Source organism: Protopterus annectens, chromosome 10.part0, assembly GCF_019279795.1.
Source record: "Protopterus annectens isolate FY-2018-M chromosome 10.part0, PAN1.0, whole genome shotgun sequence".
Taxonomy (NCBI): domain Eukaryota; kingdom Metazoa; phylum Chordata; order Ceratodontiformes; family Protopteridae; genus Protopterus; species Protopterus annectens.
In genome coordinates this window covers 475,259,578-475,285,678 of record NC_056744.1, presented here as the reverse complement: position 1 = coordinate 475,285,678, position 26,101 = coordinate 475,259,578, and the positions used below count along the sequence as shown (strand labels likewise).

Below are 26,101 nucleotides of genomic sequence, written 5' to 3'. Positions count from 1 at the left end.
ATATATATATATATATCCAAAACACCAGCAAACAAAATAAAATAAAAAAACACAAATTCACCAGCACATCACCAGTATTTCTCCTTTATTTCAAATAGTGATCTGGTACCTCTGCCTTTCGCCTTCATGGATCACAATACATTTACATTTTAGCAAATATATATACACACACTCTAATTAACACAACCAACTAGCATTAATTAGTTAATTCCTATTAGACATTTAAAGTGATACAATTCATATTACTTTCACATATAATACATCCACCATTTCATCAGTATTTAACTACAAAAATATATAAGTATAAATAAATCAATACAAATATAAATATGAATATAAATTTAAATATATGGAATATTGAAGAACACAATAATCATTAATTGTTAAATACCCAATTCATGATTCAGACCAAGGGGTTTTAAGGTCTTAAACTTCAAGATCATTCTAGTTTCTAACTCAAGCAGTCTACTTACATGGTCCCCCCCCCTTTGAAAAAGGCTTACCTAATACACAAAAATTTAAACTACTAGGGGAACCACCATGTTTTACAAGGAAGTGTTGGGCAACAGGGCTAAATCCACTATGGTTTCTGTTATCTTTTAAGTGTTTTAGAACCCGAGTTCTAACCATACGTTTAGTCTGTCCTATATACCACATATCAGCACAAGAACAACCCAGAATATATACCATCCCTATCGATCTGCAGTTAAAGTATAATCTAGGGACAAATGTTATACCATTAATAACATTCAGATTCTTAACCCTGTCACATATACTACAATGGTCACATGGAAAAGTGGCAGAAGGTAAATAATTAATATTATTCCCTTTCACAAAATTATGATTTAACAATTCCTTTAGATTCTTCCCCCCTCTTAAAAGAGAAGGTAATGTGTTTCGGGAACAAGTGGCCAACATTTTCATCCTCACTAACAATGTGTCAATATTTCCTCACTATTTTAGTTAATTCATTTGAAAAAGGAGAAAATCTTGTAACATAAAAAAGCTTTTTTTCATCATCAGTATCCCTTATGTCATACATTTTATCTTCAAAATTCTTATTCATATTTTTGCATAAGATAGTTCATGTGGACCATCATAAAGGTCCCCCAATACTTTATATTTACATCTCTAAAGGTGAGTGTCATCATAACCTCTTTCACTTAACCTAAACAAAACCTTATCCAGTTCATTAACCCTTTCATTCCCATCACTAGTGTGATCATAAATTCTTTTAAATTCACCAAATGGTAGTGAATTTAATAAGTGTCCAGGGTGCATACTGGTAGCATGTCTAATAGGAATTAACTAATTAATGCTAGCTGGCTGTGTTAATTAGAGTGTGTGTATATATATTTGCTAAAATGTGAATGTATTGTGATCCATGAAGGTGAAAGGCCGAGGTACTAGATCGCTATTTGAATAAAGAAGAAATACTGGTGAAGTGCTGTTGATTTTGAGTTTTTATATATATACATATATATATATATATATATATATATATATATATATATATATATATATATATACTACTATCAAAATGTTGCTGTAAAAAACATATTCCCGTACGTAACGCCAAAGGAAAGAGCTAAAGGAAAATTATACGACAGGATAGAATGTCGAATCTGCTGAACAAATTCAGCAGATTCAACATTTTTGTCGAACAGAGCACATGATGTTCATATAGCAGCTCAGGTAAGTGAAATTCCTACACCTCACATCAAGGTTTTTCGAAAAGTTTCCTAGGACAAGGACATGGTTGGCCATCATTGGGAATTGACCCTTTTCCACACTGTAGTGCGATCTCGGAGTTGGTATATTTAGTTGGGGGGTGTGAGGTGCAAACCCCCCACACTGAGGGGTGTGGTGGCAAAGACCCTCATTTTGTAGACTTTTAAATTTTGTTGTTTTGTGTTTGCTACGGTCACCTGCTGGCCCAGTAGTTTTTTTCCTTTGTAAACTTTTCGCTTAAATGATCAATCACTTAATTAATGTTTTGCTGAATTGGGTTTGATGAATAACAACTCGCTCAATTAAGCATTTAGTCAAGTGATATAGACCCAAACATGATGTACGTCATGTTGTCAGTGCAGGCAGGCAGGCATGATAACAATGATGTATGTCATGTTCTTAGTGTGGCCAGACATACATATGTGTGACTTGTCATGGAGATATGTGCCTGTGCCTGTTGGAGTGATGGACAGGGTGAAATAACAGGATGAAGGTGGCTACCAAGAGTACAAGGTAAATGAAAAATAAGAGCTATGCCATGGCAGGAATTATAAACTTAGACTGCCTTGAAGAGTTTGGCGGCTGGGATATTAGCATTTTCAAAGGCAGCAAGTTAAATGGGTTACCTGTTTTGTTCCTAAGAATGGTTAGATTTGGTTGATAGATGAAATTTGAGGAAAGACAGCTAAAAGCTGAAAATAGAAGTAACTAGTGTCTGGGCAAACTAACTACACTCACATGTTCTTATCTTATAGTTTTATTCAAGAGAGCAGTGGATGGTTCACAACAGGCCTCCTGTTCTTCAGGACAAAGATCAACAAAAAAGAGGTTAGCACATATCCTTTGGTGGATGACTAACAAGTTATATATTTTCCTGTGACACAGGTGTGCACAGACATTATTGCTGACAGATGAGTGCCTCCTTTGAACTTTTACTAGAGTCAAAGATTTATTGTGTAACCTGAATGAAGGGGAGAAGAAAGTAGTTGTAAAAGAGGTAATCTTAAATACTTACAAAGCAGTCATAAAACAGGTATGAACAGCCTTACACTTAGTAAGGTTAAGCATTTAAAAAGCATTCATACAACAATCATGAAGGGATTGCCTACGTAATCACAAATAGCTATAGCTCTCAAATGTCTTGCATTTTTCAGTGATTCCCCTAATTTTTCATGAGAATCTTGTCTTGCTTCTTGCAAATTGTTGATATCAGTGGCAAAGCACTGAGAACTGCAATCATAATTACAAACTTCCTGATCTTCAGTAAAAAAAGTATTAATGCTTATTCACTGTCTTACCCTGGCAATTGTATTTGATAATACACTAAGTGACATATGGTTGATGACTATAAATTGTGATCTGCTTTCAGCAAACCTCAGTTGTATCCAATTATTCATTCTTTAGCGTAGACTTCTTCACTTGTATCTCATTATGTCATCATTTGCATATCCTTTTATCTAACCATTTGCCTTATTGCCCCATAGTTGTGAGAAGATTTTTGAATCACTACCTAGCTGCACTTTCTCACTTTTGGTACAATCTCATGCTGTGTACTATACAACCGGACTATGAGCACCGGTTATAGTTTCATTAAATTGAAATGAACGTGCTCCATCTTGACTCCACAGGTGATCTTATACTAGGTAGAGTATTATTTCTTTCTGTGGATTGCTGCTACTGTATGAATTATATACGACATCACACTGTTTTGCACAATCTGTTTGAGATTACATTTCTGAAGATTGCAATATATAGTTTGTTTTTTTTGGTTTTTTTTTTTTTTTACAAATTTTTAACAAAAAGAAACAAAAAAATAAAATGCTATTTTTAAAATAAAAAGTGTCAAAAACTATTATGAGTAACTATAAATACAAGGGCTGTATAAGAAAGTAAGTAAAACATGAAAAATATTTTTTCTAAAAAAATAATATAAACAAATGCCCACATCTTTGCCAAAACTTAACAATTTTTGCTTATATTTTCAGCATACATCAATGAGCCACAACCAGCACCTGAAGTATAACACTGAATTAATGCAACTTGGTCTCAAAATGGGGCTTGCAAAAATATCTGTAACAAAAAACCCACAAATTTACACAGCAGTTAGACAAAATGGCTTGTAAAATGTCTACCCTAAGAACTTCATGCCAAAATTCCTGTAGCTAAAAGTTATAATAATGTAAAACAGTACATTTCTTAAAATGGGCAACATACACTTTTAAAGCAATATTTCAAAAAAAACGCCTATAACTCTGCAAAAATTTAGCATTCTGAGCACACATTTTTGACATTCCATCAACACACTCTCACCTGAACTATGACACTGAATTAGTACTCCTCAGCTCCAAAATGGGATTTACCAAAATGACTACAGAATTACATCTACCAATGAAACTGCACAGTGGCATATACCAGTTAGACAGAAGGGTCCCTAGAATGACCACTCTAAAATTCTTGTATCAAAATTCCTTGCATTTCTAAGGTTATAACCCTGTACAATAATGAATACAAATTGGAAATGTACTTTTTAAAGCACTACTTTTAACAAATGACTATAATTCTGACAATTTATCATTTTGTGCTCAAATTTTCAGCATACCATCTAGGGATCACTACCACTTCCTGAAATATATAACTGAAAGTTTGTGGCTCAAGTCAGAATTGATGGCACTGATTAATACTAAAATGAAACACCTAGTTTAGAATACATTCTTGCAAATCATTTAATGTGCAAACCCCTCTGAGATACCACCAACTCAGGCAATCAGGACCTTGATTTAAAATCTTATTCAAAGGATGCCACACTCATGACTGCAGCATCCCTTTTATGTGGCACCGCAATGTCAGTACTGGAAAAAAATAATCAAGTGCCTGAGGCAGAAAAAGAACTGCTATTTGATCTTTTAGCATCAGAGGTGAATATACTGCCTTCTCAATTACTGACAATGTGAGTGGCTCTGATGCCTAATGTTATTGAAATGTTTACCATCTTTTGATTGTTGATTTATATGAACTACGCTCTGTTTCTTTTGTGTCTATGTTGTGACTAAAAAATGCCATTGGTAAGCCCTTCCCTACACAGTCATAACAAAAAAGTGAATAAATAAATAAGTAAGGAAAATAAATAAATAAGCCCTGCTCATCTTTATCTTGCATGTGTATTCATGGTTCTTTATTTCCACATCCAGCATGTGGTACCCTACCAGTAATGGTGAGCAGGTAGCTGGGGCAGCAAATCTTGATCAAACCTCTAAAGCAGGTCAGACAGGGGAGAAGTCCTCAGGCTGGGCAGTTTTGCAGTAGTTCAGCGGTACTTAAGGATTACCTTTAATCAAGTCTTGACCAGCAACCTCCCTCAGTCCCACATTAATGATGTCAAATAAAGTGCATTTGTCATTTGATGCTTCTTGGCACAGATAACATGGTGGCAGATGAGTAGTTCGGCTGCTACAAAAGTTTGGGGTTTGATTCTCATCTCTGGTTACTGTCTGTTAAAGTCTATATGTTATTCTCTTGAGTTTCTTCTGCATATTTCAGTTTCCCCCCTCCTCCCACAGATATGCTTCTTCATTTTATTTTGCTAATTATCCTTACTCATAGCTTTCACTGTTGCCCTCAGATCTGGGTCTTGGCTAAAGAATGCTCATTTTACAGATTATTATTTCTTCAGCTACCACTCAATTTATAATTTTGATTTAATGTTTTTCATTATTTTTGCTATTGTATTTGGAAGACATTGTTGTCATCTTTACAGTAATTAGGTTTAAGAACTGTATTTACTTATTTATTTAGTCACTTAAAAGTGTTAATTTGGTAGGTGGATTGGTCTAGGGAACTTTTTAGGCATGACTATAACTAAAGCCCTAAATAACATATATAATTATTGGTTAAATAACTGACAAGGGCACAAAACACCACTCTATTTTATTAACAGATAACATATCCACAAATTCTTCAGTTTTGTTGGACTTCACAGTCATTCAGCCTCTACCAGGTGAAACTGTAATGTAACGTACCCCTCAACTGACTACTTAGAAAACAAAACAACAGCTTAATCTCTGGTCTCACCTGCACCCACCCACCTAACTGACCTTTCAACTATTTCAGGCTTATTCAACAATGTGTACATTGGGCACTGTGGACAGATATCCATTGCCCATCCCAGCAGGCTAGTCCTTTATAAGTATGTGTGAAGTAATGGGCTTTTGAGCTACATGTCAAAACATCCCTTTTCCTATGCAGTTCTAAAGTTTACACATATCAGTATTTTTTTTCCAAACACCATTGTTTCTCACTTTAATTATGTTTAATATACATAAAATCCCTGTTTCTCTTACTACATGGTACTAAAGAATTTGTGAACTCACATTGGTGCCAATGAACTACAACATAAACCCCTGCATTCATGTGTTGCCAGGTAAACCTCCAGGATACTATTGTTCCTTTTCAAGGCCAACCTGGAAGCAATCTCTGGCTAAGTGACATAACTATCATATTAGATTTTATCAAGTTAAATTTCACAATTTAAATGCAGCATATTTTAGAGATGAAAACTGGTTATGTGTTTAAACGATATACTACACGGTCACAATACATGTAAAGCAAGCTAGTGCAGACTTACAAAGGGATTGGCAAAACAACAGAAAAAAAAGCATGCTGGCTTTCTGTTTGTCCCAGACACCAATCTACACTGCATCAGTCCTATTAAACATCCTTCCTCTTCACCCCCCAGCCTAATTAATGCCATACTCACCCCCTACTTCCTCAAAGCTGTTTCCTGAGTCAGTTTGTACCACTTCCTCCAGCAGCCTGATTTAATTGTCTGCTATTCTTCCAATGGAAAGTGCTAGCAGATGTACTTTTTATACTCCACAACCCTCATAATGACAATAAATAAAAATAGGCTACATCACTTTAATTGCATTTCTATACAGTCTAGGTTAACCTGTAGATATGCATTAGTGTTCGTGTGTGTGTGTGTGTGTGTGTGTGTGTGTGTGTGTGTGTGTGTGTGTGTGTGTGTGTGTGTGTGCGCATTTCTGTGTGTTTGTACATCACACCTAAAGTTTTATAAGTTAAATGTTAGCACAGTGTTTTCAAATCCCTGATGGTTTTTTCCCCTTTCCTTAAAAAGAATATAAAAAAAGTTGAACTCTATATGCATTACTATAGCCTACATTACAAAATCCTTCCTGAGGAAATTACTCTGTCATTATACAATTATTTACATGTGGCATTTTCCCATTGTTCTTTTGATTTATTCTGACTGGTTAATAATGCAGTGATTTATGTAATAAATTGATCTTTATTTGCTGAATTCGGTGGTTATGTGGTTTAACATATATCACTCATTGGGTTAGATCATCTGCATATGGCAGAATTTTGAAAGTGGAAGTAGAACCCAGCCAAGTTGCACTGTCCCTCTGAATGCATTCGTTCTCTGATTATCTGTTTAATCCACTGCTGGTCCACAGGGGAAACAGAGCATATATGGGTGCTCCTTGGTGCAAGACATACAAGCACTGACCTATCACAAGATACGTATCACAGCTACTCTTACATCACAAGCACAGGCAATTTAGTGGATCACCAATTACCCTACAGGATGTCTTTGTGAGGAAACTAAAGTACCCACATGAACACAGACATACAGACTCCACAGCAAAGGTGCACATGCTGTCTTCTTACTCCAAAGATTGCAATTACAGTTACTAGAATTTCATCAGGAGCCCCTAATGGCATGTACCACTCAAGCTTTCTTTACTACAATGTGTTACACCATATGTTACAAGTAGACAAATGTATGACACATAATCAAACTTAAAACTGGAAGTGCAAGAACCAGTGAAATCATGAATAGTTATGCTTTTAATACATGCTTATTACAGAGAGTTACAAATTATACATTTATGTATTTAATTTTCATTGGGAATTGAGGGTCATACATAAAACACTAATCAATAAATTACAACAACCAGATATTGATCTAGTCTTCATAAGATGGATAGTTGCATGGCTTACAAATAGGACATGGTAAGTATCATACAGCAATTGGACAGGTGAAATTCTTGGTTACAGTCCGGGCATCCCACAGTGCTCTGTTCTAGGTCCATGCTTGTTCATACAGTATGTTTTAGATCTATCTTTTTCATCTGTGGTGTTTTACAACCTGTATGCAGATGACTTGAAACTGGGTAAACTGATTACATGTGTTACAGATAGGGCATGTCTGCAAAAGAACTTGAATACATCGACAATTTGGGCACAGGAGAATAATATGCTGATAAATACATCAAAAACTAAGCATGTGAGATTTGGGACACATAGCTTGAAAGGTGAATATTTAATACAGCTCACAGTGATTGAAACTGTAAGTTCATATAAGGACTAGGGTATATGTATAGATCCAGCTTTTGATTTTTTTCTAATCATATCAACCAACTGGGTAATAATAGCTACAGAAGTATAGGCTGCATAAAATGATTTTTACAGGTTAGATAATCAGAAATGATGAAATCATTGTTTAATAAATTATGTTAGAGCCAAACTTGAGTATGGAATAACAATATAAGTTCACAGGTAAGTGCTAGGCTAGCTGCCTTTGCAGACCATTTAAAACCTAGCCATTTTCCCTTTTTGTGCATGAATTAACCTGTCACATTTGGTTACAAATTGGCCTTACCCATCCCATGGTTGATAAGAGTAACTGGGATCATAACACAGATAATATGAGATCATTCATGCATGAGAAAAAGCATTAAGGAGCTGCCTGAGTCCATTAGTAGTACAGTGATCAGTTCTGGGGTAAATTTTCTGTTTACCATCCATAGATACAAGTTGTGCTTATATATGGACAAGGATGAACTTTGTTTTATGTGGATGGGGAGTCCGCATGAGAACAGCTGTATCCAATGCAAAATATACCTGTCCCTCCGAACCATTCTGCTGATGTTGCAGAAGAGGTTTAGATCCCTAGACCAAGTATTTCTGATGCCATATGACATGCTGATGTGTAGTAAATCCATCAGTATTGGCTCAGAAGATGCCTTGTATGCCAGTCATAGGTCACCTCTTAGCAGTTCATATAAGACATGTTGTTTAGGCCTTGTATCCTTTTAATAAGGTATCTGTGTGGACATTCCAGTTGTTGCATGTGTGTGTGGACAGATATATACCAAAAGGGGGAATTATAATCAATGATTCGCCTAATTATGGCTGACTAAAGGGGACAATGACACCCCTAGATCTAGACTCAATCCCTTTGTTTATAAGCTCTGTAATATATAAGGACTTTCTTATAATAATGGACACATGTTCATCAAAAGTTAGGTCACTGTCTATGTAAGTTCCCAAATCCTGGACAACTAGATCAATTCTTGGGGCATATTGGCAAAACAAAGCAAAATAGGAAGACATCCTGCGAATGTGAAGATAAGGAAACATGAAGCAAATAAAAAGAAAAGAGAGAAAAGAAAGCCAGGTCATTTATCTCATTAAGAGAAATACAGTTTATTAACGTTACTGTTAAGTAAAGAGAAAGGAAGAAGATATATTACTTGTGGTAATAACAGTCACTCCTTCATAAGTTTGTTTAAAATACTACAATTGCTCAGTACATGTTTTTTTTTCCAAGCATGACCACATGAAGCCAGGGTGAGCATTCAGAGATAGTATTACTCAATATCTGAGCAAAAACTGCAAGAGATAGAGTTTTCATTGTGTGATACCTTAAACCTCCTGTAATGGAGGCCCATAGGATATATGCAAATGACCCCTTAAGGACATCAACATGGGCCTCCATTACAGGAGGTTTAAGGTATCATGCAGTGTAAACACTAGCTTGGCTAGGTTTTTCTTTTAGTTTTTACTGAATGGTTTGTGTGTGTGACCTTTTTACCCTTTAGGTTCAGTATTAGAGTAATACAGCCACCATGCATTGAAATGTATTTACCATTTCCACAATTAAAATGAACAAGCAGAATTTTTTATTTAAGAAGAATAAGGAAGCCTAGTTATGTGAAAGTGCGAATACTCTCCTTTGTACTAAGTAATTCGTCAACAAAGCAAAGGTAAAAATGGTTTAAGGAAAAGGATTTTGTAGGATACAAACCCAAACAAATCACAAGTCCCTTTCATACAAAAAACAGGAACCATCAGCTTTAGGAAGTATTCCCAAAATTTCACAAGCAAATTTAAAAGACTATATAAAAGGAAACAAAGAACATAAAATATATGTAACTATGCACATAACAATACTGCAAAACAGATGGAATATAAAAGGAAAAATACCAATTTGTCACCAGGAAGTCTGCATATGTAACAGAATGTGACTAATAATTCAGTCAGACTGTGAAGAACATGCAGGTTGCCTAATAGAAATAAAGCTTCCAATGATTATGTTCTTCTGGTAGAAAGATAGCAAAATACAGTGTCACATTAATCATTTGCTATTTATGATAAATAATAAAAGATAAAATACATCCAATTGCGTGTGCAGATTAAATATGCTCACTTGAACAGATTACGTGAATGAAGTTTGAGATCTGTTGCATGTCCTCTGTAATTCAAAACGTACACAATTTCAATTGACATTTTTTTAATTTAAATCAGTCTTATATCTCTTCATGAATTTTACAGCTAAGAGTTTACTAAATACACTTTTGTACTATGTTTTGTTGATTTAACTAACTGAGCAAGATCTGTTATTAAATTAGTCTTCCTGGTGAACAGGAGATGAATGTATGTCATGCGGCATTTTCCAAGATATCTTGGCAGTCTCTGAAATTCAGAAATATAACTATGAAAGGTCATGGTAGAGCTGTTGTGTGAGGGTGGTTGTGGCCATTCAGTTATATGGGTGGAAGTTTGCTGGGAAAGGCCAACAATTTTAGTAAGGGATGTCTGCAAAACTTTTATAGTAAGCTGCATTTCTTGTCCTTAACCAGGCTAACAATTAAGATGTTATTTCTTCTTGAAAACACTATTAGAACTGGTTTTATCTTCCAATTTTCTGATTCTAGTTTTAAGATCATTTCTCTCTTCCTTGCTTTGGGAGATTTGCTTATCAGTATTACATATTTAATCATTTACGTCTTCCACTCCTTTCTTAAGATCCCTTTTGATCCCTGTTTCAATCTCAAAGATTAGAGCTGACAGGAAATCCTCATGGTCAGTCAGTTCCACGAGGAAATGCTCTTCAGAAAGCATGCTGATTGAATTTTATGTTTTGTTTATGCTCTTCCTGGTGGAACTAACAAAGCACTGTAAGGTATTAGGGATTCTTTTTTTGATGTAGGCTTTGGCACTTGTGTTTTGGGAGTGGTTAGTATGGAGTGTTATGGTAAGGCCCGGAGAAGGGAATTTGTCACATTCATCCCAATAATGTGCAGTACAGTATTATTACATTTGGTCATCATAAGTGCTATAGTGTTTATATCATGATAAACCATAAAATAATTTTATTCATCTGAGCAAAAAATAGTTGAAGTTTAAGTCAATATGACCATTAGGATAGTATTAAACAGTGACAGATAACTTTGACTTTTAGAAGTAAGTCAACATTGCTGTGCTATGCACAGCATACTGGAAGCCAATGCTCACTACTGTCTAATCACCACAAACTAGTAATAAGTAATCTGAATATTTATTTCCTTTTAAAAATATATTCCAACTGCAAATTAAGTTATTTTTTAAACTAACTGCACATTCACATGGTCTTACAGATCTGAAATTTGCTTATGCTGTGCACTCAAACAATGTTAATCACTTTATTATACACCTCTGCACAGCTGCACAACCAGATCCGTGCAATATTTTGAGAATACATTGCCTTGCTCAAGGCTATGTGCCTGCTCAGTATATCACAAAGCTGTGCTGCAGACATGCAGCAGCACACACAGACAGACCAGAAAAGAAGTCTTTGTTACAGCAATATTTTACAAAGGGACAATGTTTCTTTATAAAATAATGGCACTTTATACTAGCAATACACCATGACTGGTTTGTGGGTAATTCACTCAAGATATGCCTTTCTGACCAAACAAAATGCCTCACATGGGTAAAATAAGAACTTGTTGACAAATCAGCCCAACCAGAATCTGATAGAGATATGCATACTTGCACTCTAGATATGGAAATCAGCACACAGACATACATTTCTCTGCTTTGTCTTCTTGCCTTTTCCTGTCTGTGTACATTTAATAAAACACAAAAATATTGCTCCAAGAAGGCTTATTTCTAGAGGTAATCTCTGAGTGAATGACAGACCTCTTCTGTTTCATAAATCAATTAATATGGATTATGAAGCAGTTGCTCTGAAGATTTAGATGTGATCTGTAAGCATCTCTGGTCTTTAAGGAGCACCTCACAAAATGCCTGGGAAATAGTGAGCCTTATGTTTTTATAAGGCTGTGCGTGAGAAGCACATGCCAAGTGGACTGTTGGGAATATTGGATTATGTGGTGGTTGGTAGTGGTGTTAACTACAGCAGTGCTGTCCTTTGCAGTATAGCTGTGGTGCTGATTAAGTCTGGCGCCCACCAAGAAACATACTGAAGTCATTCCAGCATGTGTGAGTGTTGGTGCAGTGGTCTCCTTTTGAAGTGGCTGTGAAGCAGGGAGTGTGTGTGCGGTATGATGGGTGTGTTGTGATGAACACCAGCTGTTAACAGCTACTTCCCATGTGATTACAAGATCTTGGACAGAATCCTCGGCACACACAAGTGTAATTTTCTGGCAGTTGTGTAAATATGCTTGAATATAAAAAGGCACGGCAAAGCAAAAGAACATCTGATCTACATTTCAGAAAAGGAGATATAATGCATAAAATAACTATGTGATAACAAAATACTACATAACTAATTAACTGAGTGTGTTAGTGAACAAACCATCAGTTGAGCTGTAGCAGATCCATGAGTAATGCTCCCCAGGGTTGCTCCTAGTAACTTAATACAAGTAAGTTTTTTTATCAACTGACAGTTGTAACACATTCAGCAGTTTGTTCACTCTTTAAAATTTCAAAACCACAGTGTGGTGCCATTAAGGATGAACTGCCCTACTTTCCTTGTAGCACAATGTATTTTATGCATTGTGTGTTATGAATTTAACACTACTCTGTTTTGATTCATGTAATATGTACAGACACTCATTTTTCTAAGGCATAAGAATAACATTTGTTGCAGTTCCCAAACACACAGTACTTTGTGCTTAAAAAGACATTTTTTTTCATCACAAAAGGTACTACAGAACAGTTTTTTGTTTTAACAGAGGAATGCTTATGTTTTATCCAAAGACCATTTGTTGTACTTGTGCTATATTAAAGCTACCAGCATTTTATGCTAAGTCTACACAGCAATGTTATTGTTACTTTTATTGGTCGCTATTCGGGTTTATTGCTCCAGATGACCTGCTGTTGAGGTTCGAGAATGATATGTTGGTATGTTTACAATGTTAGAAAAACGTGAGTAGAATACAGTGACAAATTAACAAAAGCTTGAATATGTCATATTTATTCATTTTTACATAACAGTAGCATCAAGAATTCTAATGTGCTTGTAGTTTGGTGGAACCTGAATTATTGAAGGTACTTGAAAAGACATATCTTCAGGGCAGAAGTAACAGTACATTGTGTAATAAATCAGTAGACATACAGTACAAAAAAATCAAATTCCCCGGTGTTAGGCTTTTTTTCAGTTAGATGGAGAATATAGCCTAAAAGTAATGTCAGTGTATGTTGTGATGCGAGTAGAATTAACAAAAAAAAAACAAAAAAAAACTTTGAATGTAAATGTACCTAAAGAGCAAAAATAATTTACTTATTGTGGATTAGAAGGCAGATACAACAAAATAGGTACTCTGCATATAAATGGAATAAGAAAAATGGATTTTTACCCACAGCAGACAGATTAACCAATAGATAATGGAATGAATATATGCTAACAACATGTGGGCAATGTTTCTCAAATATTTACATCACTTGTCAGAGGTATAATGAAGGACAAGGTGTTTCATTCACAGAAGTTAATCTGCATAAGGCTGCAGAAGAGCAGCAACTGACAAGCAGCAAATTAAATCATTATATTTTGTCTATAACAATTTATCAGACAGTAATATTCCCTTACTTATGACAACCATTGTGATACATATGGAAGTGCAGGATGTAAAGGCAGGCAGTGTGTTGCCAACATTGCAGTGTAATTGTTACTGTTTTCTGTTCAATATCTATTAATGGTCACAGAAGAGAAACCTGACAGTGTACATCATAGCATGAGAAAACAGTGATGAATGTGATTATTTTATTTGTGGAAGGGGGGCTTGAGAGCAGTCCCTTAGACCACTTTTTACTGTTTGTTAGTGATCTCAATTTGCTGATAATACTGATGTTGCTAGCTACAACATATTTTCATTGGGCTAAATGCAAGAAATTTAACCCCTGTATTTGAAAACTAAGAGTTGTATCTGTATTATTCATGTTATGCTGAATGTGTACAGGACAGCTGCAGGACACCACCATGGGTTTGGTACAAGACAACTGCAGGACACCACCATAGATTTATCTTGTCTCCCCTCCTGCTTGTGATTTCAGGATATCAAGGTGCTTCCAATTTGGGAGTGTGAGTGCTGCATCTCTGTTGCTTGTAGATAATGGATGCAGATAATGATGTGCTTTTAGTCACAGCTGACTGTGATGTCCAGCATGCATTAGAGTGATTCACCATTGAATATGATGTGGTTGCAGTGGAGCCCAGCACCTCCAAATCAGTGGTAATGGTTTACTCTCAGAAAAAAATGGATTGTCCACTGCTGGTGAGGGTCAGCAGTTACCTCAAGAGGAGACATTTAGGTATCTGAGGTGCCCATTCAGGACTGAAGTCAGAGGGGGTCATTAGGGTAACTAGCAGATGGTTGCAGAGGCATGACTACTGCAAACTTTGTACCAGAGTGTGGTGGTAAAGCATGAAATAAATCATGTGGCAAAGATCTCTGCTTATTAGTCAGTTTATGTCCCCATCCCCACCTGACATTAAACTCCTTTGTAGGGTAAGGGGGCTTAATTTCTGTGATAGATGGAGGAGTTTTAGGAAAATCACAAAGTGCAGATACTGTTTCCTCTGTGTTTAAAGGAGTGAACTGAAGTAGTCTATGTACCTTGCAAGGATGCCCCCTACCACAAGAGAGGTACGGCCCATGGTAGAAGTCCTGGAACACACCTGAGACATACTGAAGCTTACCTGAGAACTTTATAGGATATCTTGAAGACTATTTCTAGGGACACAGAATTCTGGTCAGTCCTACCACTGTTACCCTCACCATGACAAGTGGTTAGAAAATGGATAGATAGGCACATACAGCAGGATTTCTGGCTCTATTAAACATATTCTAAGCAGCATAAGGACATTTTATTGCAATGTTTACTCCTTTGACTCTTAGTGGTATTTTGGGCTTATTGAAATTAATACCCTCAGTTGTAGCTCAAGTTCAAGTGGGTCTCAGTTGATTTTATTTAGAGCTAAAATTAATAATTTCTCTTTTTATAACAAATGAGGTACTAGTCCAAGTTTACACCTTATCCATGCTAATAAAACTTGGGTGAAAACAGATCACAATGGGTTGAACACATCATGAGGGAATAAACCATGTGTATGCATCAGAAACACAGATGAGGACACAAGTGCATACAACAAAACAATTTGCTGAGTTTACTGTTTTTATAATCCAGGAAGCAAGGATGTAAATTGTTATGTCGGTAGCAAGACAAAATGAGGTGGAACTATAACTATACACTCAGTATAATAATCTTAGATGAGGATAGGAATTTTTTTTGGGGGGGGGTACAGAACATGCTGGTTAGTACTATCAGGTCAAGTTCTAGTTATCAAACTAGACTACAGGTTCTACCATTGGTCCAGGGTTCACCTCAGGTCCATGTTCTCTGATGAACTGCTTGGGGAGGTGGTAGGGATTGAATTTTGGTAGTAAAAAAAAAAAAAAAAAAAAAAAAAACAATTTAAGGCCCACTTTGCAATGCTGACCAAGCTGAACCTGGTTTTGCTCAGATTAGGCTATTTCTTCTAATTTATGAAGCTGCTTTTGGTGTTGACATCACTACTTTACTTAAGTAACCTGAAACCAAGTGTGAAGTCTTTTCACATAACATTTATACTTACAAACAATATGTTAAGAAGTACCTTACTGTATTTTATATCTAATGTCAAGTATATAGATGTCTAAATAAATGAGTGCAGCCTGCAACTTGTCACCTGGGGTTCACGGCAACAATGTAGCCCAGATCTGTGTTATTTGTAACTCATGGATAATTTTTATTTTTAAAGCAGTGATTGAGTGTAACAAGTAATATGCAACAATGACAATTATTATGAGAGGTAAGATTATTTAAAGGCACAGATAAGAGATCATGTCACAGAGAAAAAAAATAAATAATTTTTAGTCATAGCTCTCAACCAATCAGGGACAGATATCAACAAAATCAGGGGCAAATCTACAAATAATCAGGAATAATCAGGGATACTTTAAAATATTGGTATTATTAACTTAGAGACATTGACAGAATAAGAAAATGTGAACTAACATACAGTTTCTGAAGTAAAAGAAGTTTATAACTCAACTCTAATTATTGTCATTATTTTTGTTAAGTGTAATTCACTACCTTTTTCTCCAACGTCACTAGTTTTAAGAGGGGTTAGGAGGGAGAGAGCTAAAATTTGAGTTAAAATCAGAGACAACTCTAAAAATCAGGGACAGCTGAGAGGTATGCTTTTAGTACCTGCTACTTTACAGCTAAACTCCAGGTACCTAAAAGTCCTTTCTGCTACCTAAAACTAGTAACTCATTCTCAAACCCTAAAAAATCATCATAGGTATTCCTTAAGGCTATGTTTTAGCCCTTACACTCATCATCATCATCATTAAAATTCAATCTTCTGACCTCAAAGAAATCAACCTCGTTTTTCATGGTGATGACCTGTTCTTCTATAATTCTCCTCCCTAGATGTGAAACTGTTACACAGAGGCTCCAACACACCCTTCTCGAAATACATTAATGGTTACCATACACACAACACTGAATGCCAAAAAAAAAGTTCTTTACCACTGACCAAAATCTAAACAACTAACTACTTCTATCATACTCAGTTTATTTTAATGATCAACACATCCAGTGAGTGCTCTCATTCAAATATCTGGGAGTCACTTTCAAACCAATCTTAAATATGTTCCTCAACATCTCTAACCTAAAATTAAAATCAATTCTTCCATATTGGGTGCCCTAAAATCTTTACATTCCTCACCCTTGAAAGAAGGACAGCTATACATGCTATGTGTACTAGTTTACTCTAAAAAAAATCTTCATTCTGCGAACACTCTCTAGAAAAATCAATTTGTCCTCCTTTCTCCAAAAACAGAGTACAATTTCACCACTCTCCAAAGAGCAAACTGAATCCCTGTAAAGGCAGATTTCCTTCTGCTCAGCCTTATTTATAAAACCTTATACAATGATACCACTGTCCCTCTTTGCAGTAGGACAGCTGTGAAAAACAGTCCAGACCAACTTTCCATACAATCTAACATGGTTATATTACCCTGCAGACCAGCCAGCTCCTCATCTTCCTCTGACCATGCTTTTTGAACTTTAACCCTCCTTATTCCTGCAAAACATTGTAATGCACATGAGTGCAACACTTTCAGACAACTTCTATTAAAACTCCTTTGAAAAAGAGTAGCCTATTCTAATTTAATTCAGCCCACATAGCACAGCTATTTAAATACCAATCTAATATCAAACTGCCTTTCCCCCAGTCTTAATCCTGACAGATAAAAATGTGTCAGACTTTCCAAATGCTGTGAATATGTATACAATACATATTGTTTATTTTAAAATGTTAGTCTCATGGTGGTACTATATTTTGAATACATTACATACAGCACCTCAATGATTATAGAAATTTAGACATGTTCAATACTGCTTTTTATAAGCCTATGTTATGCAGTGCACTTTCGATAATGCATTTTTTTATTCAAAATGCTACACAGTTGCACCTACGGTTTCAAACTGGTTCATCAGTAAAGTATGACTGATCAATTAGTGGTCAATTAAGAATCAACAAAAAGTGTTCTTGCAAAGTGATCACATGTATCTTATGACAAATGGAACTATTACTTCTTCTTTCAGCTTTTCCCAGTTAGGGGTTTCCACAGCAGATCACCTGTCCGCTCATGACTGGCAGTGGAGTTTTACAGTGTCAAGTTGCCAGCCCAGCGCCCAACCTTCCATAGAAGGCACACACACACACACACACACACACACACACACACACACACACACACACACACATACTCACACTTAGGGCCAATTTTTAGTGTACAATCCACCTACAGCATGTCTTTGGGATGTGGAAGGAAACCAGAGCACCCAGAGGAAACCCACATGACCACAGGGAGGACATGCAGACTCCACACAGAAGGCACCCCAGCCGAGGATCAAACCAGAGAACCTCTTGCTGTGAGGTGACAACACTAACTGCTGCACCACTGTGGCCACCTGAAATGAGTTAAAAAATCCATTGTTACTATTTCCTCTATAGGTTGCAGTATCTGGAGATCTGTTCTAAAAAAAAAAAAAGGAAGAAGGTGCTCCCTTTTTGACTCAGTGCCAGTGTTACATTTTTAATGGTCATGGGTTGAGAAGTGTTACTCTAACTGTGACTTGGTGAAGAAATCAAGATGGAAGAAAGCATGTGTTGTTAAAAATGGGTCTATATTATATGCTCGGAGTCTTTTCTTCAAGCACTTAAAACACTGACACATAAAGAACAAATGCTGGAAACAGAGAATGGCCACTTAGGCAAATTTTTTACCTGTGAAAAAATGTACTTGGCCGTTATTGTGAATTACCCTTTTCTTCAATGTAGAGCGATTTCTGAGTTGGTATATTTAGTTAGGGGGGTGTGGGCAGCAAAGCCCCCCACTTGATTAGGATTTTAAAGTTTGTTTTTATGTTTACAGCCAAGTGAATTTTTTCCCTTGGAAATAATTTGCGGAATTGGGCATTCGTGGTTTTTAGTGTTTGCTTTTTTTGTGTCAACGTATACGTGTTCAAAGAAAAGACTCTTCGAGCATACAATATAGACCTGTTAAAAACAACAGAGAATCAGTCAGACAGTACATCAGGCAACATCAAAGGTTCATTAAGTGAAGACATTGATCTGTCAATAACAAGAATAAATAGGAGTTTCATGGCTTTAAAGGACCTGACAGATGAGAAAAAAAACTAAGATTTATGTGTATTGCATGACCAGGGGAGAGCATTGATCCCCATGTGTATTGTAAAACCAGGGCTGAGCACTGATCCACATGTGTATTGTACAACCAGAGGAGAGCACTGATCTACGTGTGTATTGTATAACCAGGTGAGAGCACTGATCCACATGTGCATTGTATAACCAGGGCTGAGCACTGATCCACATGTGTACTGTGTAACCACGGCTGAGGACTGATCCACATGTGTGCTGTATAACCAGGGGAGAGCACTGATCCACATATGTATTGTATAACCAAGGAACAGCACTGATCCACATGTGTATTGTATAACCAGGGCTGAGCACTGATCCACATGTGTATTGTATAACTAGAGCTGAGCACTGATCCACATGTGCGTTGTATAACCATGGGAGGGCACTGAGCCACATGTGTATTGTATAACCAGGGGAGAGCACAGATCTACATGTGTATTGTATAACCAGGGCTGAGCACTGATCCACATGTGTATTTTATAACCAGGGCTGAGCACTGATCCATGTGTGTATTGTATAACCATGGCTGAGCAGTGATCCACATATGTATTGTATAGCTAGGGGAGAGCACTGATCCACATGTGTATTGTATAACCAGGGGAGAGCACTGATCCACATGTGTATTGTATAACCACAGCTGAGCACTGATCCACATGTGTGTTGTATAACCAGGGAGGGCACTGATCCACATGTGTATTGTATAACCGAGGAGAGCACTGATCCACACAGACTTTTTTCAGTGTCACTCCAGGAGCACTGTCTGGATAAGTAACACAATGTCCAGTAAAATGGTGCCCTACCAGAGGTTTATAGGTTCACCATTATCCCATTTGGTGCTTAAAATTAACTTATCCCATTGGAGTTTAGATTCAACTAACCTTTAAAGATCTAAATGTATATTACTTTAGTGATAATTATTAGATCAAAACATAAATATTTGGAGGGGATCTACTGAGTCATTAGTCCTTAAACTATTTGATTAATGGCACTGAACTTAAAAGACTGTTACAAGTTACTTTTCTTCACTAATTCAGATTTATTAGCATTTAAAGGAAAATTGTTTGAGACCTTGTAGTGCTGCCGGGTCTGGCAAACACGAAGAGGGTGCAGATAATTTAAAAAACATTTCTGCAAATTAACTTTTTAGGACTGACCTCTGAGATTCACTACAAAGAACTTGTAGAAGATCAGAATCTTAATGTCTGCTGTTGCCCAGATAAATTCATAATACACTTCTATAAGATTCATGAGGTATAGTTTCCCGAGACAAAAAGTGTTCTAGCTTCAGGTGGTGAGTTATCAATGCATCAAAATACAGTCAGGAGAAGACTACTACAGGTACCATCAGAAATGGTTTTCTGAATAGGCCATTTCCTTCAGAAACAACACTAGAGAAAAATGCAAAAGTCCAAAGTTTTGTGCATAGGACAGGTCCCTTCCTCCCAAGACACTCTTCATGCAGATGATTGCATTTCCCCCCTCCCCATTTTACTAATATAATAAACTCCAAGTTAACCACCACTCAAAGTAACAGATATGTCTGCTGAGTTGTGGTAACCATGGAGATCCAATCTCATTCCCACCACTGGCATTATTGATAGAAATTGGAATACAGGGACATGCACATCTGGAGCATTTCCCCAGTAAACAAATGTTAAATAAATAAACAAATCACATTTTGACTAAATACTTTTGGTTTGAAAGTGCTTTTTTATTTAAAGAATCTGATATCATTCTTACCAGGTGCCAGGATAGGACTGAATGGAGTCTGTCTTGTCTCTATCTCTCTCTTAAACATTTCAATATGTCATTTTACTACCACTGAAGTAAGGTTTAACAGTATTCCCTTTTAGGAAGGGCTGACATACAGTCTCCTGTACTGATGTACTACTTTGGATCAAGATGTGAATGAAAGGTTAACAAGTAAGTGAATGGTTTAATGGCAATTAATTTTCAACTCTAGATTAGCTAGCATCTGTGCTTTGTCTTTTCTGTACAGAGCTGGGCCATCTTTCCCTTATTTCAAATTTACTAAAGGACCTTAAAAAGCAGTATATTCACATTTTAGTGGTCCAAACTATCCATTTACTGCTGATAGAAACTCATACCCAAAATGTTACTTTCACAGATATAATTTGTACATTGCAAGTGAAACGGTAAAAAATTTATCAAAGAAGAAAATCATATAAATGGTAAATTGTTTTATAGAATAAATGAAAAGATATACTGAAATGGATAAGTTTATGTGTGCCCACTTGTTTTTGTACAAATATAGGCAACATTCTTAAACTGCTACTTGTTATCAACTAAATGGCTAGCAGTAGACAAGCTTTTCTTACAGCCAAAGTAAATTGCGTTTGTCAGTATAAAGATCGAATCATAGGATCAGTCAGAATACATCAGTATGAAAAAGCCAAGGGGTTATATTACCTGTTATATGTCTTCTCACATAAGGAGAACATCCCGTATTTTGGTACTATACCATTGTCTTTAGTCAAAACAAATTCCATGAAGCCTAGAATAAAAAGAAAAACAAAATAACCGTCTAGTATGGAAGTCAGGAATTACACCCACGGATATATTATTATTATTATCATCATCATCATCATCATCATCATCATCATCATCATCATCATCATCATCACTACTACTACTATTTAAATTTGGTAACCATGGTAGAGCACTGATTCATTAGAACATTTTTAGGCCTGACTAGGGTGAAAACTATAAAAACAACAGATGTATGACAAACAAATGTGTAAAACAGGCAGCAAAGAAACATGCTGCAGCAAAGAACCATGCTGCAGGAAAATAAAACAAACCTATTTTCAAGAAATTGTACATTGAGCAGAATAAAACAGTATTTATGCTATTTAAAGTCATACCGAGTACTTAGACAACTGGTAGCATTATGGAAGTAGACCATTAGTGTTTGGTAAGAGATGGATTAAAATAATTATAGACAAGATTTAAAAAATACCACTTGTGGAAAGCATGAATATGTGGCTTTCACTTTTAGGCATTTTCAGGCCTGTTTAGAACTCAGGAATAGAAGTAACTGTAGATTCCCAAAGTCTAGAACCAATGTACTTCTTCAGGTGAATGTTCAGTACTGTGGTGAGCTTTTACCAGTGCTACATCAGGCTTACCTAACCTTTCCTACACTCAACATGTAACATTTATTACCTGGATAAAATTGGTGATAGGAAATAGGGCTCTATAAGAAATTTTTTCATGGCTACTAAGAAGAAAATAGAAACATAAACATTGTAATGACCTAACAGTAAAACAAGGTTGACCATACATTTCAGTTAAATGAGCACTTTATTTCAGCTAACAAGTTGTTATGGATGAGTCATTATTTATTTTACATATTTTTTAATTTGACAGTTTAGGCAAATTTATATATGAAACTATTGTCTTTTGAATCACAGAAACCCAGGCTGAAAAATGAAAATATTGGCAAAATAAGCAGTTACTTGGAATAAATGCTGACTATATCAATACTCAATAAGTTGAAACTTTCTAGAGCGTGTAATACTTAATGGGCAAATTGAGGAAGCCCCTCATATTGCCACATGGAGGGCTGCACTCACTGCACACCCTCTCTTAACTTATATAACTAACCCAAAGCTGCTAGACTGCTGAAAGTTCTGTTGCTTGCAGTAAGTTGCCAGTTTAGTGTTGCTGGAATAACCAAAGTAGTTTTGACAAGTCAGCTGTTGACACAGTGAATGAAATCTATGCCCCCCCCAAAAAAAATATAACGTATAATGACCCATTAGGTTACATGGTTACAAAATGTGGGTCACCTGTTCTGGATGTCCAAATTATCTGCCAGCAGATGTAGGTGTCAGCAAACTACATATAAAGTCATTACTCTATACTAGGGTCACATGGCTATTTCTTGCTGCATTTCAGACATTTCGGTTCAGATGCATAGTAGATACTGCAGAGAATGTAGCATAATTTGTTTATACTTTCATATTTAGGATGGTCCAATAATGTTGGGTAACATTAATGCACAGCGTACCTCTCAACTGTCCAGATTTTCACATATTGTCTAGATTTTTGCCTCAAAACTTTTGTCTGTTCATCATAACATTTTTGGTTTTCTTGCAAATCACAGGGATGATCTGAGGAATGAAATTAGTAAATGGTGTTATACATTTGAGTTTTAGACTTCATATCCTTTAGAAAATGCATTTTAATACATACTCTATTATTTTAGCAACTAAAGTTCATAAGAGCAATATTTAGAACATGTCCCTATTTTTGAGTCTTTGTAGCCCATTATGTCAGGCTTCCTCCAGATTTCTTGGGCTAAGAGGTTGAGAGCTAAAGCACACAGGCAAGTGAAAACAAAGCTTCAAGTCACATGCAGTTTATGTAAAATAAACGCAGAAGGTGCTTTGGAAAAAGCTGCGTTGTACATAATACATGCAGTAGATGTTTGATAAGTATATTTCTATGTAATAAAAATAGTATTTTTCTATATTTGCAAAAACTGAGGGTGCTGTATTTTATCTGTTCCAAGCCTATGCCAACAGCAAGAATAAATGATAATTAAAGTTTCATTATGAGGGAATTATTACGCTTTTTAAACTCTTTTAAATGCTTGGTAGGCTTCTGATAGCCAGCAAGCCACAATAATGTATGACCTCAGAATTATACACAGCTTGTGAACATTTTGAAATTAGAATGATGGATGGGGGATCAGTTATAGCTGCCTCCCAAATTCTGCTCAGACAGTAGGCTTTCTATGTGTTTGTGTGGCAGCTTGATGTAGTGGTTATATTAATGAGGTGTGAAAAACTTAAATCTTTCAAACTGGGGTATGATTCCCATGACCTTGGCTTTATGCATTGTATGAGTCATTAATTTATATAAACAAACCACAAATCCCAGCGCTCTTGAAAACAGGTTGTAGAGTCTTATGTTTCTTAACCAGTTAGCAAATACTAAATAAGTAAAACATGTACCTAGATGGATGTCTGCACTACTGTAGCAAAGCAGGAAATGTTTGTATCAAGTGAGAATGAATTAATTGTTATGGCTAGGCTTGTATAGGCCCTAGGGCCGATAGCCTAGTACCAACCTATGTTGCTGAGTGCGTACTACTTCTTAAATACCTTCTAAACTGTTTTGATTAGAACAGTCTCTGTCTTATCATGATTACTTCATAGTGTTTTTTTTCTGTTGGATTGCCTCTGAAAATATGCCTGACCCAGTAAACAAAATGCGGGAAGAAAAAAAAAAAAAAAAAAAAAAAATATATATATAAATATATATATATATTATAGCATTGTTGCCTCACAGTAAGATGTTGTCCTGTTCGATTCTCAGCTACAGCGTCTTCTGTGTGGAGACATGCGTGAATGGGCGTACCTTCGTTGAAGGTTGTGTGTCAGAGCTGGCAACTAGGCACGTAAAAATCTACTGCCAATCATTAGCGGACCGGAGTTCCGCTGTGGCGAACTCTAACCGAGAAAAGCCGAAAGACACAACGTATATATATATATATATATATATATATATATATATATATATATATATATAGTTCTACTTTACAATGTCACATTCACAAAAGATCGAACAGTAAAACAGTGAGACCACAACATCGCATTCATATAACATTGACAATGCACTTCATTGGCTATCGTAATGTCAAAAAGGGCAGACCATAACAACGTAAAGCCAAAACGCTGGCATCAATATATTTGAAAACATTGCATTATCGGAATACACTTTGAAAAGCACAAGTTTATTTTAAGGCAGTGTACATAGCACTGCAAACATAGTGGATGGCACATTCCACACTCCCGGTGTGCTTAGCGATCTGTATCCCACCATGAAGTTACAAAAGTCTAAGGATATTCTACTGATAGTTGGTTACATGTACAATATGGAAAGAACCATAAACTGTAAGAAGTATTGGTGTTGTGAACAAAAACATGTGGATTAGTGCAAAGGTCATGCAGTCACTATTTCCTTATCTGACGGAGATAAATTATGTAAATCAGCTGCCCATATGCATACTGGTGACCCAGCAGAGGTGGAGAGGTACCTTATGTGCACTGAACTAAAGCAAAAAGCACTATTATCTAGAGGCACTCCATGTTTAGTTGAGGATAATGTCATGGTGTCCATATCCATAGTGTATGTACCCAGTTAAACAAGCCATAAAGCTCTCCTACAACAAGTAGGTAGGGTATGTAGGAAACAATGTAGAACACAATCACATCCAGACTTAGTATTACAAAATGTAGATCTTAGTGCATTTTCCCTAAAGGATGGAGTATTCATAGAAAAACATTTTATAGACCCAAGCTCTGACCTCACTATACTCGTATTTACAACTGTCAGCAACTTGTATGACCTCAACCGTGCCACCATTTGGCTAATGGATGGCACTTTTTTCTACAAGGGCATCATTTGTTGTCAGTTGTACAGTATACATGGGCTTGAAAAATATGGTGAGTATACCAACAACATTCCATTACTGCACTGTCACATGTCCAAGGAATCCCTGAAAAGTTATAATGTTATGTGGCACTGTGTGTTCCATTGATTGAGTGAATATCAGTTTGAAACTACTGTCCGGTATATTATGTACATTTTTGAGATAGTTGCAATTAAGAGTTTTAGGTGTAATATCAGTGGCACAAAACCAAAGGGTTGTTTTTTCTGTTTAGCCAAATTGTGTGGCACCAAATGCAGGCTTTGGGATTGTTTGCTTTGTATAATAAACATTTTTAACATTTCAGCTGTCATTGAAGAGTCTAATTGCCCTTGTATTCCTAGAAGAGGAGGAGGTGTTACTGGCTTTTAATGCTTCTCCATATTTCCCACCAAAGGAAAAGATCTGCTAAAATACTTTAGTGAGTGGTATTTAGTAGGGAAGGCAAGGAAATTTACCACATGGAGTACACCATTTGTGAGATTTCCACTGCTATTTCCTATACAGTTTTGCAGTGTCTCTGAATTGAATACATTGTGTCTGCCTAGGACACATAACAGTATAGAAGGATGGCATAAGAGACTTAAATGTATCTTGGGATCTTGA

At 36.2% G+C, this 26,101-nt stretch overlaps 1 long non-coding RNA gene across 2 annotated transcripts in view; it reads right to left on the bottom strand.

Annotated features, from left to right (window-relative positions):
• The window catches only part of LOC122813193, a 236,708-nt gene that overhangs the window by 129,180 nt on the left and 81,427 nt on the right, over window positions 1-26,101 (bottom strand). For both annotated transcript variants that reach the window (XR_006366647.1, XR_006366648.1), the window contains exon 2: window positions 21,466-21,550. This is a non-coding gene — a long non-coding RNA (uncharacterized LOC122813193). The remainder of the gene's footprint in view (window positions 1-21,465; window positions 21,551-26,101) is intronic.